Here is an 8,874-nt window from a genome sequence, read left to right as displayed (position 1 = left end):
TCCCCATGTTGAAATTGGGAAGAAGAAACATGGAGAGCAGGTCAAGACATAAGGGGCTCAGGGGACAGCATAATTTTGCTTTAATTCTACAGCATGTTTTCACTAAGGGTGGAAGGAGAAAGAGATGAAGTGTAGATTTTACAGATGTCACATCCTACTGTGAAAACAGTTGGAAAAGTGATCATAATAACGGGTAGACACTGTAGAACGAGAGCTAACACGACCAATGATGTAGTAATTAGTTTTCCCAAGGAAGAGGGATTGTGAGGCAGAAAGGAGGGAAAAGAAGAAGTTATTTTTGTAATTTTGGGGTTTCTGCTGAGGAAACCTGAGTGAACTCATTTGAGATGCATTTGGAAGATCTGCATAAAGAAGATTTGATTTTGGCAGCACCAGGAACTACTGGAAACAGGAAACAATGCTAGAATTGGGATAAACCACACTGACTCGTTACTCCTCTTTGTTACTGTTAGGCATCAAAAGATATGTGTTTTGTTGATATTAGTTTTCAATGAGACAAAAATGGAATATGCATATATTGGCTTTGTTTTTCAAGGGGTGGGTTTGGATAAAATAGCAATTTAATAAAAATGCTTTGGAGAATAAATGATACTTCAAACCAGACTATTTAGAAACAAAAATAATTTTGAATTCATTAATTGACTTTTAAAATTGTTATTTTCAATGAAATAAAAAATATTGGAGTGATTTCCAAATGTAAAAGGTTATTCATATGTAATTTGTAGCAACTTTATTTTGAATAAGTATGTCAATTTGATCTTTATATACTTTTTGATAAGTTTTATAATTATACTTTGTTGCCATGCGGGTGGATGAAGAACCTTTCTGTAGGCTTAAACTAGAGGACACAAAAATGTAGGCCACATTATTACACAAACATGGGTTTGAGAATAAAGAATATATATTATAACTAGGATTATCCAAACCTGTATCCAAACTGATGAGCTGGGACACTTCAATGGGACTTGTGAAGTGTACAATTCTACAGAAGTGTCATTGCCATTGTGTACCTGCTCAAATATCAGGCAGAGTTAAAGATCATGATGAATATTATAGTATAATGGTATAAATCCTTCTGGTGTCTTGCATGAGAAACATGGCAGTAGCATTTTACTACCTTCTTTGACATTGATTCCTGGTGTAAGAGTTGCTCCTCTGATTTTAGATCACGTTTCTTTTCATCATTCGGGATATTCACGTTGATGTCAACCACTTTTTATTTCAGTATACACAATCCTCATATATCTCTTTGTAATTTGAGACTGTATATTTTCTGAAGCCTGTATTCCCATTTTCGTCAGTGTATTTCCTCATGTTCCTGTCCCAAAGACACAAAACTATGAAACAATCAATCCGATGCTAGTACAGGCAGGAGGTACAGCTTGATGCTAACACTGCATGAATGTGTGGATAACTTATCATATTTACATATGATGGATTCTATATTTCTTTTGCTTTTCAGTGTCTCCTCAGAAACAATCAGCCTGGAAGGTAGTTATCACTCTCTCATTTATATTTTGAATCTAATTGTATAGTCTATGAGATATATATTATGTATTGACTATTTTGCTTCTCATTCCAACTAGGTTATATTTAAAAGAAAGTTCCTTGTTTTGAATATTCAAGAAGAATGATGGTTGGTCGGAAGTCTGGAACAGGTTAATTTTGGCAATACACATTTAATTCATGTGCACTCAAGATAGAAGAGAACGTCCCACCCCTGAATAAATCAGCAGGGGGCTCATTGAAAATGCACTTTCTGATTCGCGCCTGAGATTGTCATTCTAGTAAGTTCTCAGGTGATTTTGATGCTGCTGTTCCTTGGCCTGATCTTAGTAACAAGGTTTATAGACTTCCCTACATTGAAATCATGTAGAAGAACCGTTGGAAAACAGTCCAAGACATAATAGGATCAGGGGGACGCATAAATGTGCTGTGATTTCAGGGCATGTTTCTGTGGAGAGGGGAAGGAGAAAGAAGAAGAAGTAATAGAAGTTATAGATGTCAGATGGTTCTGCTACAACCGAGGGAAGACGTTTGTCATAATAACCATAAACACTGGAGAATGAGAAGCAAAGTGACCACTGATGTCAGTATTTTATTTTCATCAAGAAAAAGGGATTGTCAAGGCAAGAAGAGAGGAAAGGACGGAGTTAGTTTCGGTAATTTTGGGGTTTCTGCTGAGGAAACCTGAGCGAAACTCACTTCAGATGCTTTTGGAATATTTGCATGTCCAGAAGTCTGACTTCTGGCTGCTCCAACGTCTACTGGAATCAGGAAGGAGTGCTAGAATTGGGATAAACCACAGTTGTTCTCATTATTCCTGTTTTTACTATCAGACTCAGAGGTATTTTTTATTAGTTACTCAAATGAGTTAAATGTAATATGAATACATTACTTTTTTCCAAAGTGCTGACTTTTTTGTTAAAAGCTATTTAGTGACAATTCTTTATATTAAAGTGATAGTTCCAGAGCAGACTAACTTTAGGAGACAGAAATATGTTGAATGCATTACTTGAATCCTAAAATGGTTATTTTCAATGAACCATTGACTGCATATCACAAATGTAAAATTTATTAATATCTAATGCGTTGCTGCAATTCCATTTTGTTTAAATATGTATAATTTTTGTACTTTTTGATGGGGTTATCTAATTAATATCTTCTTGCCATTAGTGGAATAAGAAACTTTCTGAAGGCTAAACAAGAGAATACAAGAAATGTAGGCAGATTTATTACACCATATGGGTATGATAAATAATGAATTTATCTACTAGGATTCACCAAACATATATCCAAGTTGATCAATGAGCACACTTCCCGTGAGAGACGTGAAGTTGTACATTCAACTGAAGTGTCATTGTAATTGTGTACCTTCTCAGTTATCAGATAAGTCAAAGAGGCATGATGACGTTTTGTAAGTTATAATGTGGTGCAAACCTTTTGATTTCTTGCATGAAGGGCATGCGGTTCAGGTACCACCTGCTTTGACATTGTTTCTCAGAGGTATGAGTTGCTTCTCTCTGATTTTAGATCACATTTATCCTCATCACTCGGCCATATCCACATTGATATTGACACGGTTTATTTTAGTTTTAGACATATGACTATATCTACCATGTTTGAAGCTGTAAGGGTATATTTTTGTGAAGCCTGTGTTTCCTTTTTGTTTTCAGTGTATTTCTATCGTGTTCCGGTCCCTAGACAAAAAGTTGAAAAACATCAAAGCCTACATAATAACGGCAGGGAAGATTACAGCTTGATAAACACTGCATTATGTATGGTATAACTTTATCTATATTTACGTATAAGTGGATTATGTATCCCTTTTGCTTTCATGTCTTCTCAGAAAAAAACAACCTTGAAGTGATTAAATCTCATTTCTTTTGAGCTGGTAAATGTATAGTCTCTGAAACATACTTTATTTATTGATTATTTTGTTTCACAATCCATTTAGGGCGACAAGTGACAAAGAAGATTCTGTTTCGAATACGCTACAGAAATAAAGGATGGCAACACTCTGGTACAGGTACTATTGCAAAACACATTTAACGTATGTTCAGTTCAAGACAGAAAAGAACTTCTCTTCCCCAAATAAATCAGCGAGGAACTCGTTGATGCTGCCACACTCTGATTCAGGCAGGCCTGAGATCTTCATTGTAGTAACGTTCTCGGGTGATGCTGATTGCTGCGGTGTTGGACATGATCTCGCAGTAAGATTATAGACTTCCTCACATTGAAATTGGGAAGAAAACATTGGAGCAGGTCAAGACATAAGGGGCTCAGGGAACGAGCATAATTTTGTGTTAATTGTACGCATGTTTTCACCAAGGTGGAGGGAGAAAGAGATGAAGTATAGATTTTAGATAAGTCACATCATCCTGCTAAAAACAGACAGAAAGTGAATGTAATAATTCACAGACACTATAGAACGAGAACTAACAAGGCAACTGATTAGCAATTATTTTTCCTAAGGAGGAGAGATTGTGAGGCAGGAAGGTGGCAAAAGAAAGAGTTTTTATGTAATTTTTGGGTTTCCTGCAGAGGAAACCTGAGTGAACTCACTCTCAGATGTTTTTGGAATATTGCATAAGCAGATTTGATTTTGGCAGCCCCAGGAGCTACAGGATGCATGAAAGACTGCTAGAAATGGGATAAACCACATTGACTAATTACTCCTCTTTGTTATATAGCCTCAGACTTACATGTTTTGTTTGATTTAGTTATAAAAATTAGAGAAACTTGAATATGAATACATTGGCCTCTGTGATCAAAGAGCAAAGTCTTGGATAAATAAGCTATTTAATGAATTCTTTAGAGAATAGTATGAATACTCCTAACAAGACTATTTAGAAACAAAAATTAATGGTGAATTTCATCAACTGACTCTTAAAAGGGTCATTTTCACAGAATGTTGGAGTGATTCTAATGTAAACACTTATTAATATCCAATGGCTGTAGGAGTTTTTATTTTAGTAGAAGTATGTCAAAATTAATATTGATGATGCTTTTTATTGAGGTCAATGTGTTATACTTGTTGCCATGAGTGGATGAAAGAATGTTCGGACAGGAATAAGCTAGAGAATACAAGAAACTTAGGGCAAATTAATTTACACCACATGGGTTGTGTGCCAGAAAATCATTGAATATTTTTTACTTGGATTCAGGAGTACATGATATCACAGCTGATTCAATCAAGGCACATTACACTAAGGGACGTGAAGTGATATATATCTCAATTTCATTTGTAATTGTATGTAAGTTCCTAGTTATCAGGCATCTCTCCTCACCCCCAAGCGAATATGATACGTCAGTGGTTGCATTAGTTCTCATTTTACAGTGTTTATGGAGTTATTAGGATCAGTTTTCCCTCCGTTTATAAGAATACGATATGATGCCTATAATATCTAATACTTCATCTCATTCTCCTTCTCCTCTTGATGGAAACATGCTGTAAAATTAAAGCAAAATTATGCTGTTCCCTGAGCCTGGTATGCGTCGAATTGCTCTCCAATGGTTCTTCTTCCCAATTTCAATGTAGGGAAGTCTATAATCTTACTACTCAGATCATGGCCAAGGACCAGCAGCATCAGGGTCACCTGAGAACTCACTACAAATGAAGAATCTCAGGCGTGCTGAATCAGAACGTGCAGCTCAGATGAACTCCCCACTGATTTATTCTGGGAAGGGAAGTTCTCTTCTATCTTGATTGAACATGACATTAGATGTGTTCTGCATAATTACCTGTCCCAGATGTTGGTCCCTCCTCTATTTCTGTGGCTATATTCAAAACAGAATCGTTCTTTTCACTTGTAGCCTGAATGGGATTTGAAACACAATAATCAATACATAAAGTAGGTTTCATAGACTATACAGTTAATAGTTCAACATATAAATGAGAGTTTCATTACCTTCAAGGCCGGTTGTTTCTCAGAAGACACTGAAAAGCAAAAGGGATACACAATCACTCATATGTACATATGATAATGTTATCCATACATTCATGCATGGATAGCATATTAGCATCAAGTTGTCTCCTCTTGCCTGCCTGTATTAGTGTAGGCTTTGATATTTTCTACTTTGTGTATGGGGACTGGAACATGACAGAAATACACTGAAGAAAATAGGAATACAGGCTTCAAGAAATATACACTGACAATTTCAAACATGATATGACTTATCACATGTCTAAAACTAAAATAGAACCATGTCAATATCAATGTGGATATGCTGAGTGATGAGGACAAATGTGATCTAAAATCAGAGAACAATTCACACACATGGGAATCAATGTCAAAGCAGGTGGTACATGCACCCACATGTCTTTCAATGCAGGATATCAGAATGATTTAGACCATTATACTGCAAACATTCATCATGCTCTTTAACTTGATCGATAACTGAGAAGGTACACAATTATAGTGACACTTCATTTGAAGGTACACTTCACGTCTCTTCATTGTAAATGTCCTAACTTGTTCAGGTTTTATATATGTTTGGTCAGTCCTATTAGATAATATTCATTATTTCTCAGATCCACGTAGTGTAATAATTTGCCTACATTTCTTGTATTCTCTAGTTTAGCCTTCCAAAAGTTTCTTCATTTACTCCTGGCAACAAAGTATAATACACAAATCTCAATAAAAAATATCATCAATTATCAATTTTGACATACATATCCAAAATAAAACTGCTACAAGCATTAGATATTAATAAGCTTTTAATTCAGAAATCACTCCAAAATTCATTAACAATGACCATTTTAGGAGTCAATTAATGAATTCAACATTATTTATCCTTTCAAAGTAGTCTTGTTTGGAGAATCATGATGATCTCCAAAGAATTTTCTTTTAATAGCCATTTTATTCAAAAGTGAGCTTTTTGAACAATGAAGCCAATGTGTTCATAGTCAAGTTTATCTTTTTTATCACTGAAATCAACAAAATACATTCTCTGATGCCCAATAGTAACAAAGAGGAGTAATGAGTCATTGTGGTTTCTCCCAATTCTATCATTGTTTCCTGCTTCCAATAGTTTCTGGAGCAGCCACAATCAAATCTTCTTTTATGCAAATATTCCAAATGCATCTGAAGTGAGTTCACTAAGATTTCCTTAGCAGAAACACCAAAATTACATAAATTACATCTTTTTCCTTCTTCCTGCCTCACAATCCCTCTTCCTTGAGGAAAATAATTGCTACATCTGTGGTATCATTAGCTGTCCTCCTACAGTGTGCATGGGTTATTACAATCACTTCTTCCCTCTGCTTTTTGCAATACAGTCTGATGCCTATAATATTTATTACTTCATCTCTTTCTTATCTCCCTCTTGATGAAAACATGCTGTAGAATTAAAGCAAAATTAAGTTGTCCCCTCAGCCCGTTATGTCTTGAACTGCTCTCCAATAGTACTTCTTCCCAATTTCAATATTGGCAAGTCTATAATCTTGCTACTCAGATCATGGCCAAGCGTCAGCAGCAACTGCAGCACCCTAGTACTTATGGCAAGTACACAATCTCAGAAGTGCTGAATTGGAACGTGCAGCTTCAATGGGCCACCCCCCACTAATTTATTCGGGGAAGAGACATTCTCTTCTATCTTGAGTGAACATGACATCGAACATGTATTGCTAAATTACCTGTCCCAGATTTTTGTCCATCCTTTATTTCTGTGGCGATATTCAAAATAGAATCTTTCTGGTCACTTGTAACCTAAATGGTATTTGAAACAAAATTATCGATACATAAAGTATGTTTAATAGACTGTATAAATATAATAGTTCAAAATATAAATGATAGTTTAGTTACCTTACAGGCTGGTTGTTTCTCAGAAGACACTGAAAAGCAAAAGAGATACACAGTCAATCATATGTAAATACGATAATATAATCCATACACTCAACCTGTGCTAGCTTCAGGCTGTATCCTCCTGCCTGTAATAGTGTAGGCTTTGATGTTTTATACTTTGTTTCTTGGGACTAAATGTGAAGGAAATACACTGAAGAAAATAGGAATACAGGCTTCAAGAAATATACTCTGACAATTTCAAATGTGATATGACTTGTCGTATGTCTAAAACTAAAATAAAACCATGTCAATATCAATGTGGATATGCTGAATGATGAGGACAAATGTGATCTAAAATCAGAAAGCAACTCACACACATGGGAATCAATGTCAAAGCTGGTGGTACATGCACCCGCATGTCTTTCATGCAAGATATCAGAATGATTTAGACCATTTTACTGCAAACATTCATCATGCTCTTTAACTTGATCGATAACTGAGAAGGTACACAATTACAATGACATTTTAGTTGAATGTACACTTCACGTCTCTTCAGTGGAAATGTCCTAACTTAATCAGCTTGGATATATGTTTGATGAATTCTAATATGTAATATTCATTATTTCTCACACCCATATGGTGTAACAATGTGCCTACATCTCTTGTATCTTCTAGTTTAGCTTCTGAAAGTTTCTTCATCCACTCATGACAACAAGGTATAATGAATAAACCTCATCAAAAAGTATAATAAATTACCAAATTTGACATATTTATACAAAATAAAGTTGCTACAAGCATTAGATATGAATAACCTTTTACATTTGGAAATCACTCCAATATTCACTGAAAATAACCATTTGGGAGTCAAGTAATGAATTCAACATAATTTTCATTTCTAAAATAGTCTGGTTGGAGTCTCATGTTATTCTCTAGAGAATTTTTATTAAATAGCTGTTTTATCCAATAGTTAGCTCCTTGAAAAACAAAGCCAATGTACGCATATTCACGTTTATCTTATTCGAATAACTAATATCAACAAAACATATACCTCAGATGCCCAGTAGTAACAAGGAGGAGTAATGAGTCACTGTGGTTTATCCAAATTCTATCATTCTTTCCTGCTTCCAGTAGTTCCTGGAGCAGCCAAAATCAAATCATCCTTTACGCAAATATTCTAAACGCATCTGAAGTGAGTTCACTTAATCTTAGAGTCATAATTTTAAAAATCATTTTCTTTATACTCATGAAGGCTCCTGACATTTTTACATATCCTGGATTCAGCAGTTTGGCCTTCTCCCTGTGTCTTCGTCCACTTTCGCCAAAACATACATGTCAATGAAATAATGTGTAGATTTTCATAGATTCCTATGAAAATAAACTAAACAAAGTTTCTAAATCGCTAGAGACTTTTCTTATAAATAACCAACCAACGACTTAATGTATATATATATATATATATATATATATATATATATATATATATATATGTCATGATTGCCATGATTATTGGCAGTTATCCATTTAATACTCTAAAATTGTATTCTTTGATTCCTTTTTTCTAAATCTA

General features: G+C 34.9%; 1 long non-coding RNA gene across 1 annotated transcript; it reads right to left on the bottom strand.

The window, feature by feature from the left end:
* Positions 1-5,442: 5,442 nt before the first annotated feature.
* LOC115895756 lies at positions 5,443-7,443 on the bottom strand. The gene is made up of 3 exons (XR_004055874.1): positions 7,329-7,443; positions 7,160-7,232; positions 5,443-5,461 (listed from the first exon to the last, which is right to left on the bottom strand). It is a non-coding gene; the product is annotated as an uncharacterized LOC115895756 (long non-coding RNA).
* Positions 7,444-8,874: the final 1,431 nt, after the last annotated feature.

The sequence above is a fragment of the Rhinopithecus roxellana genome, unplaced genomic scaffold (assembly GCF_007565055.1).
Source record: "Rhinopithecus roxellana isolate Shanxi Qingling unplaced genomic scaffold, ASM756505v1 contig224, whole genome shotgun sequence".
NCBI classification, from domain to species: Eukaryota; Metazoa; Chordata; class Mammalia; order Primates; family Cercopithecidae; genus Rhinopithecus; species Rhinopithecus roxellana.
The sequence above is the reverse complement of the archived record's forward strand: the minus strand, read 5'-3'. Positions and strand labels throughout refer to the sequence as shown.